Below are 9087 nucleotides of genomic sequence, written 5' to 3'. Positions count from 1 at the left end.
TGAAATACAAAACTTTTTTTTAAGGGAAAGAAGAACAAATAAGAAAGGATATCTACATTACATAGGAGGTGCCTTCAAACAAAGATCAATTCTTTAGATTTTTATATAAGTTTACCCAGAATTTCACGTTCAAGGAAATTTTTCATCCCCTATCTTTAATCCTTCCAAAGAAATTCATTCCTGGCAACTTTTAGAAGGACTGTTTTGGAACAGACTAGAGTCAGAAAGCCATGATATTTTTTTTTTCTGCAGAAACCTGTATGAATCAATCCTTAAACACAGTTTAATCCCTAAACTGTGTTACTCCGCTGACACAGTCGGCCGCACCAGTCGTGGGAACTGAACTAGATGGCAAGCAAGACATAGGCTGGCCGGTGCCCCAGGAGGCAGCGCGGCCCAAAACCTACGTCGAAATAGAGATAATGGTGATTAATTGAAGAAATTAATCACCTTCCTTTGGAGAGCTTTGCATCTAATTCACAAATTGGCTTAGGCGTTTGAAAGATGGAATGGAAGCAAAAGATACCCAGAAAGAAAGTGGGCTGTAGAGGCTATGGAAGACCTCTGGAGTAAAAACTATAACAAAGTAGAAAATGAAAGATCAAAAAGGAGCAGGGAGGGTGTTGGCTGGTGGCAGGAAGCACTGTGGGAGAGGGCATATGACCCTTGCTGGCGTTATCTTAAGGATGCAGGATGGAACATTCAGCTGCCGAGGTGATGTCAAGATAATTCATGTTGCCAGAGTCATCTTGGATTTCTTTTTAGCTACCTTAGTATTCCAATCTCTAACAATCGCTGCTGTGTGGCTCCTGCTATTTACTGTCTTCATTTCTACAAGAGTCCTATACAGTAAGTACTTCTCTGACTTTCCCCCTTAACTGAAACGAGTAAGAAACGAGTGTGTAGTCTGGGACTCGGCCCAGGCAGCTTGTCACAAGTTCAATTTCTTTGCAGTCTCATGTTTTTATCTTTAAAATTTCATGAGACATTTGCATTTTCCTTGTTAAAAGATCTGTGCTAAATTTTATATAAAAATTAATGTTTAATCTTTTGATGAAATTGAACAACTTAGGGAGGTAGGCCAGATTTTTTTCTAATTGTTTCCCATACCTCCAGGCTGATAACTCATGTAATTCTCTGAGGTATAGCCTGCATTTGAGAAACATGATCTTACAATAAACTTACATTACTTGAGGTTATCAGAGTGACTGTTTCCTGAAGATTCTAACAAACACAGTGGTTTTAGGGAGCTATAAATGTGGGTAGTTATGCACCCCATTCCGGACCCTCTTCTGAACACAAAAGCCAGAACAGACAGCATTCTAGATATTTTAACTGCTTGATAATCCATAACAAAATTAAATACATGCTGCAGAAAAATGTAATTAAATGTTCAAACTTAAATATGCTTGTAGACATTTTAATATCTTCCTGTATATTAAAAGTAAGTGTATTTTGTTTGTTCTTATTAAGTCTGTTAATTTCCCCCTCTTCATTGTGATACATCTTTTTTCACTTAAACCTCAATAAAAAAAATGACAGAAAAAAAGAGAAAGCTGCAGACATGAACAATAAAGAAAAACAAGATGAAAATTAGAACTCAAAATTGGTCAAAGAGTAGAGTTGTGTGTAATTGTTTCCATTATGTTTTACTTAATAATTATGTTAAAAATTAAGTGTTTTTATGTGCTGAGATGTCATGGTAGTTATTAAAGTTTATTATTCCGTACAGCTCTAATAACAATTAGATTTTTAAATTACATATTGACTCCTAGTAAACTAAAATTAAATAATTAAGCCTAATATTAATGGTGAGGGATTACAGAAGAAGAAAAAGCCTATTGTGAAACTTACTTTTTATTAAAAATTTTAATCTATAAATAATCTGTTTAAAAACTTATGATTTTCCAAACATTTTTTCTCATTGCTAGTGTGTACTTCCTTTAGAGACTGGTTTATACTTCCCAGACACTATTACATCCAGTGAAAATTACTGAGAACCCACAAATGACGTACGCACTAATCAAACACTTTTATTGCAGAGTAATCTGTACCCGACACATTGAGGAAAGAGCACTAAGATATGACCCTGCTCTTCAGGGGCCCACAGCCTGTAGAGAGGGAAGGATACAGTTACAGAGCAGTGTGGTACGTGCAAGATGGGAAATGTATATAGGGCATCAAGTCAGGAGGTCCCCGGGTAGGATTTTGACAGAATATTAAGTAGGACTTGACAACGGAATATCAGAGAGGAGGATCCCAGGCAAAGCATTCAGTAGGAGCAGAGGAGTGAAGCACCACAGCTATTATTTCAGTGTGACTGGGAGAGGTTAGAGGAAATGAATTGTAGTATGAGTGAGCAAAGAAATGAGGTCAAAGCTAGATTTATCATTTCTTCTCTTTGTGTGACCTTAAGCAAATTACCTGACCTCTATAGGGTTCAGTTTTCTCATTGATAGAATTTCTTCTTAGAGTTATTGTGAAAATTGAAGGAGATAAAGCAGGTTCATACTATAGACAAGAATTGGCCCTTAACACTCAAAGAAGACTAGCTGTTCGTTGTATTCATGGAGTTTGACACAATTAAGTGCAGGATTGGGACTCCAGGATCATGACCTCATGGGACCACCTCAGGCTCACTGCCATGCCAACATCTGTAAATGGGGAGGTGGAGCAAAGACAGAATTCTGGTTGTGTGTGTGTGTGAGAGAGAGAAAGAGACGCACACACACACACACACACAGAGAAAAAGAGACCCTGGAAAGCAGCAACTTTAATGCACCTGTGTCTTCTACTGACAACTGACATTTAGGTGATTATAATACTTAATCAACTTTCTGTAATAAATTAAGTATGTTAGTATATTACCTAGCCTGGATAACCATGGACCTTGTAGGGACTGCATATGTTCTTGCTCTGTAGTCTCAGAAATTCACTGAAGAATGGCAAATGAACATGCCTGTTTGAGTGATGCCTGATAGAGTGAAATGCAATACACATTTTTAAAAAACCACTTTAGGAGAACTTCCGGCCAAGACAGAAAGGTAGGTAGATATGCTTTACTTCCTTGTACAACTAAAAGGGGCATAAAAGCCAATTTAAAGACAACTAGAACTGCCCCCAAATCGAACTGTACGGAAGTTTGACAACCAAGGAGTTAGAGAAGAAACATTCATCCAGACTGGTAGGAGGGGTGAAGACAAGGAACCAGGTCAGAGAGGACATGTGGCAGGGCTATGGCTGGCAGCCCAAGTGGGCCCACATTCGTGTGCAGATAAACCAGGAGGAACAACTGGGAAGCAAGGCAGACCATGTAACCCAGGTTTCCAGTACTGGGAAAAGAAAGTTTCAAAACCTCTGGCTGTAAAAATCTGTGGGGGTTGAAGTGGCAGGAGAAACTGCCAATCACACAGGAGAGTTTGTTGGAGGGGCCCAGCGGATCCTAAAACATACACAAGCCCACCCACCTGAGAATCAGCACCAGAAGGGCACAGTTAGTTCATGGGTAGCAAGGTAAGTGACTAAAAGTGGGAGAAAGCCAAGCAAGCAGCATTGTTCCCTCTCTGATTCCTTCCTCACATAAAGTACCACAACATAGAGATGTGGGTTGTCCCATCTTGGTGAATTCTTGAAGCTCCACCCCTAACAATGTAATAGGTATGCCAAAACAAAGAAATATGGCACAAATATAAGAACAGATCAAAACTCCAGAAAAAAACTAAGTAATGGGGAAATAGCCAACCTATCCAATGCAGAACTCAAAACACTGATAATCAAGATGCTTACAGAAATGGTTGAGTATGGTCACAAAATAGAGGGAAAAGTGAAAGCTATGCAAAGTGAAATAAAGAAAAATATACAGGGAACCAACAATGACAGGAAGGAAACCAGAACTCAAACCAGCTATTTGGATCAAAAGGAAAAAATTAACATTCAACCAGAACACAATGAAAAACAAGAAAAAAAATGAAAAGAGGCAGGAACATCTCAGGCAACTTTAAATGTTCCAACATCCAAATCATAGAGATGCCGGAAGGGGAAGAGGAAGAGCAAAAAATAAAAACCTTCCCCAATATGGCAAAGGAAATAGACATACAAGTCCAGGAAGCTCAGAGAGCCCCAAAGAAGTTGGACCCAAAGACACATCATCATTAAACTCCCCAAGATTAAAGATAAGGGGAGCAGCAACAATTAAAAGCAACAAGAGAAAAGGAGACAGTTACTTGCAAAGGAATTCCCATAAGACTATCAGCTGATTTCTGATAAGAAACATTGCACACAAGAAGGGGTGGGAAAGAAGTATTTGAAGTCATGAAAGGCAAGGATCTACATCCAAGATTACTCTATCCAGCAAAGCTACCATTTAGAATGGAAGGGCAGATAAAGTGCTTCTCAGGTAAGGTCAAGTTAAAGGAGTTCATCATCACCAAGCCCTTATTATATGAAATGTTAAAGGGATTTATCTAAAAAAAGAAGACCAAAACTATGAGTGGTAAAATGACAACAAACTCAAAACTATCAACAAGTGAACAACAACCAAAAAACCCAACTAAGTAAACAACTAGAACAGGAACTGAATCACAGGAATGAAGATCATATGAAGGGTTATCAGTGGGGAGGGGGAGGAGGGAGAATGGGGAAGAGGTACAAGGAATAAGAAGCATAAATGGTAGGTACAAAATGGACAGGGGGAGGTTAAGAATAGTATGAGAAAGGGAGAAGCCAAAGAAGTTATATATACAACCCAGGGATGTGAACTAAGGGGTAGGGAATGCTAGAGGGAAGGGGATACAGGGTGGAAGGAGATAAAAGGGAGAAAAAATGGGACAACTGTAGTAGCATAACCAGTAAATATACTTAAAAAATCTCCACTTTATTGAGGTATAATTGGTATACAAAAAAAGTTTACATAATTAATGTATACCACTTAATGAGTTTATAGATAAATACACATCCATGAAACCATCACCACAATCTATGCCATAAACATATATCACCTTCAGAAATTTACTTCTGCCCTCTTATTTATTACTGTTTTTGTGATAAGAACTGTTAACATAAGATCTACCCTCTTAGCAAATTTTTAAGTATACAATACAGTATGGTTCACTACAAGCACTTTGCTATACAGCAGATCTGTAGGATTTATTTGTATAACCAAACTTTGTGCACTTTGACTAATACTGTTCCCCCCAAGCCCTAGCCACTACCATTCCACTCTTTGCTTCATGGGATGGACTAATTCAGATTCCTCATATAACTGCTATCATGTATTATTTTTTCTTCTGTGTCTGCCTTATTTTATTTAGCAGAATGTTCTCCAGGTTCATCCATGATGTTGAAAATGACAGGATTTCCTTCTTTCTTAAGGCTGAAATATATTTATTGCTCATATATACCACATTTTCTTTATCGTTCGTCTGTCAGTAGACATACAAGTTGCTTCCATATCTTGGCTATTGGGAATAATGCTGAAATGAACATGGAAGTGCAGATATCTCTTTGAGATCCTGATCTTTATTTTTTTGAGAATATACCCAGACATGAAACTGCTAGATCATATGTTCTTGTAGTTTTAAAATTTTGAGGAACCTCCAAGCTGTTTCCCGCAGTGGCTGCACAAATTTACATTCCCATAAATAGTGTACAAGCATTCCCTTTTCTCTACAATGCAATACACTTTTAATAAAAGTCCTCACATCACAGTCCAATTGGCCATCTTTCTGTGTTTTGAGTTCATTTATCTGAAAGCCAATTTTCCTGAACTTTGGCTCCAAACTTGCATCTACTTCTCTGCTCACTATGTCAGTCAGTGGCATCACTGTTCACCCAGTGCTCTTACAAAAACTGCAAGTTGCCCTTGATCCTCCCTCTCCTCCACACTCTCACTCAACCAATTACTAAGTCCCAGTTTAATCTAACTCCAAACCTCCAAGCTTGTCTCCATTCTTCTACTTCTATGGTGGCTTCCTCCATTCAGGTTTTCACTACTTCTATGTTTAAGCAACATAATTATAAAATCCTTCTTGCTGAACTCGCTGTGTCCAGCAGAGCCATCCTGCACATTGCCAGAGATCTAACTTCACACCCCTCTACTTAAAATTCTTCCAGGGTCTCTGCTGCCTAGAAAGGGAAGTCCAGAGTGTACAAAGACCTGCCTGCTCCGACTGCCTCCTTCTCTAATCTCATCTCTCACCACACAACACCTTGTACTTCATGCTCCGATTATACCAAGTGACTAGTTGTTTCCCAGAAATGCTCTTCCAAACCTCTGTGCCTTCATTCATGCAATTCTTTGTGTAGATTTGTGCTATTCAAAGTGTGTTCCATGGACGAGTAACTTCAGCATCACCTGGGGGTGTTAGAAAATTAGGCTCTCAGGCCTGACCTCAGACCTACTAAACCAAATCCACATTTTTCGCAGGTGATTCCTGCACACATGAAAAGTTTAGACTACCGTGAGATTTTACTTAACATCATTGATAGGTTCTGAGACTTTTAAGCAAAATCATGTCTGACAAAACCAATTTTACCATAGGCTAATTGGTATAAACAAAAATGAAGTCTGTGCTGCCTCTCATCAATGTTATAATGAAACGATGTTATTCAAGGACCTGCTGTACTTCCTAGAATGCTCTTTCCACCTACTTTGCCCATCATACTGGTCCTCAGCCTTCAGTGCTCCCCTCTTAGGTATTAAAAATGCAACCTGCCCTTTGTTATCTTGAAATAAATGCCCTGGATAACGTATCTATGCTAATAATTTAAAAAATCCTGTATAATATTTTAACTATAATAATAAAAAAGGAAGCAATGTGAAATAAAATATGTATTTCTATATGTGAATGCTTAGAGACAACGGCTCTCCAAGACTTAACAAAGTAATGAAGTGTTTGCCCAGACGCACTGGGGATGGACAAACACCGATGAAGGTGGACTCGGGCCCACTGGTGACACCAACACCACGGGCAGTAAGGCCGTCAGTGATACGACTCCTGGCAAAATTCCAGAGAGAGCAAAACACAATCTTCTTCTGGCTCATAAGGGAGTCCTAGTCTTGCAAAATGAAGGTTTAAGTAAAACTGTGCAGAGTATGCTTTCTGGCTGTACATGACAAGAGTTGGGTTTGGGGCTAAGAGCATTCTAATGAGCAGAATTTCACCTATATAAGTGTCTGGGATGGAACACTCAAATGCCACGTTGGATGCAGAGGGTTCTCTGTTACAGAGGGCTGAATCATGCATGGCGGCACGCGTAGCATCTCTGGCCTCCATCCAGTAAATGCCAGTGCTGTCCTCCCATCAGCAACCACCAGTAATACCCCCCACGATTTCCAAACCCCCGGAAGGGGCAATATCTCCTGCTGAGAACTGCTGGTCAGCCTGATTCACACAGCGCTCCCTTCAAGCCTCAGTTCACACAGCCGCTCCCTCCATCCCCAGTGCTTCCCTGTATCTTTCCTCCCCGTGGTGTTCTCTTAGTTCCCGAACCTAGTACTGGCCCAGTCCTAGCAGTGGGGGAGGGCGGTTTGTAGGCGGGGACTGTCTCTCCATCACTCCCTACCTCCCAGGAAATCACACAGTCTGAATCTGAGTAAATCTTCAACAAAGGTTGTTGAATACATGACTTAAAATAATAATAATTAATAAATAAAACAACTCTGAGAGCTTGTGGATTAGTGGTATAGTCATCCATAACAACTGAATGTTTTCTAATATATCTACACTGAACATAACTTGATAAATATGGGCAATGGTTGGTAACCTTTCTTTTTTATTCTTTATAATTGCATGCATTTCTGTACAGGATAAAGACATTTGCCACGTTCAGTGCCAGCTGTGTTGGGCACTGTGCTGCACATTCCTTGAGGAAGTCACAGTGCGTCATGAGGAAGAGCAAAGAACGTAACCTGTTATATTTAAATCTGCTGTTACACCTCGCGGGTGGCACCAAGGGAAGGCATGATTAACTCTGACCAGGGGATTTGACATCACATCTTCTACACACAACAGAGCAAAGGATCACATGTTGGGACTCTCACGTAAAGACAATATGAAGAAATATGTGCTTTATTTATTGGTAGCACCTTTAAAAAACTCTCTAAAATAAAAAGAAAAAAGAAGATGAAAAACCCCAGAAGGCAAGTGTTTCCCCAAAGGTTCACAGGGTGAGGATGGCGAACTGTTTGCCCTTGGCAGCATGGCTTGATACCCTTCTCCGGACCTTAGGTCAGCTGTTAAAACTGGCCCTCTACTTGGAATGGCATTCCCATGGTGCTCTGGGCAAACGGGCGATCTGAAATAATGTCATTGTTTTTTTACTCCTCTAATATGTTGAGTTTGGTACTTGTGCTCTGAAGAAATTTATTGCTTAAAAAATACACTTTTTTCTTCAAATAGTAACTAGAATAGATCTTGAAAGTATTTGTACTTTTAGGGGTGGGGATGGTGGTAAGAAATTAAAACAAACATACTTTTGACAGTTCTAATGTTTCAGAATTGCAACATATATAACGCCTGATTCTTCTCTGTCCCAAAGTATATTCCCTGGCTCCTGGCATGTCTGAGGCATATAAAAAATACCTGTCCAATGAATTAATGCATGCCTTATCAATGAAATAGCCTGTATTCCCATTTGTTCTGAGCTTCAGAATTTTTACTAAACTTACTAAGCTTTAGGGAAGTCAAGCTGTGAAGGAAAGGGACAGTGGAAGGGTTTTTTTCACACCCCGGAGTGAATGCAGTCTTTGAGGCACTGAGGACTCAGTCAGGGAGGGCTGTGACCTTCCCAGCCTAGCACAAAGGTGGCCTTTTTTGTTTTCCTCCTTCCCTTCACTGGTTTCAGGAGCTGGTGCCAGCGGAGTCTAGATGGTGCGCTCTTTCCACTCGAATGAAACACTCCCTGCCCTCGGTTCTGGGAGCTCCACTCTGTTGCCTCCATCTGCTGCTTCTGATAAATGCTCACATTTTAAATATATTCCTATCAGCTCACTCCCAAAGTGGTTTGCCAGCTCTCCACACAGCAAACAACCCCACTGGCACAGAGCCCCTTCTTGGGTGGAAAGAATTTGGGCAGAGAGAAGATGTA

General features: G+C 40.0%; 1 long non-coding RNA gene across 1 annotated transcript; it reads left to right on the top strand.

The window, feature by feature from the left end:
• The first annotated feature begins 570 nt into the window (after positions 1-570).
• On the top strand, positions 571-8021 carry LOC128627049 (uncharacterized). The gene is made up of 2 exons (XR_008391123.1): positions 571-849; positions 7807-8021. It is a non-coding gene; the product is annotated as an uncharacterized LOC128627049 (long non-coding RNA).
• Positions 8022-9087: the final 1066 nt, after the last annotated feature.

This window comes from Artibeus jamaicensis, unplaced genomic scaffold (assembly GCF_021234435.1).
Source record: "Artibeus jamaicensis isolate MK-2021 breed Jamaican fruit bat unplaced genomic scaffold, CSHL_Jam_final contig_3126, whole genome shotgun sequence".
In the NCBI taxonomy this organism is placed as follows: domain Eukaryota; kingdom Metazoa; phylum Chordata; class Mammalia; order Chiroptera; family Phyllostomidae; genus Artibeus; species Artibeus jamaicensis.
The sequence above is the reverse complement of the archived record's forward strand: the minus strand, read 5'-3'. Positions and strand labels throughout refer to the sequence as shown.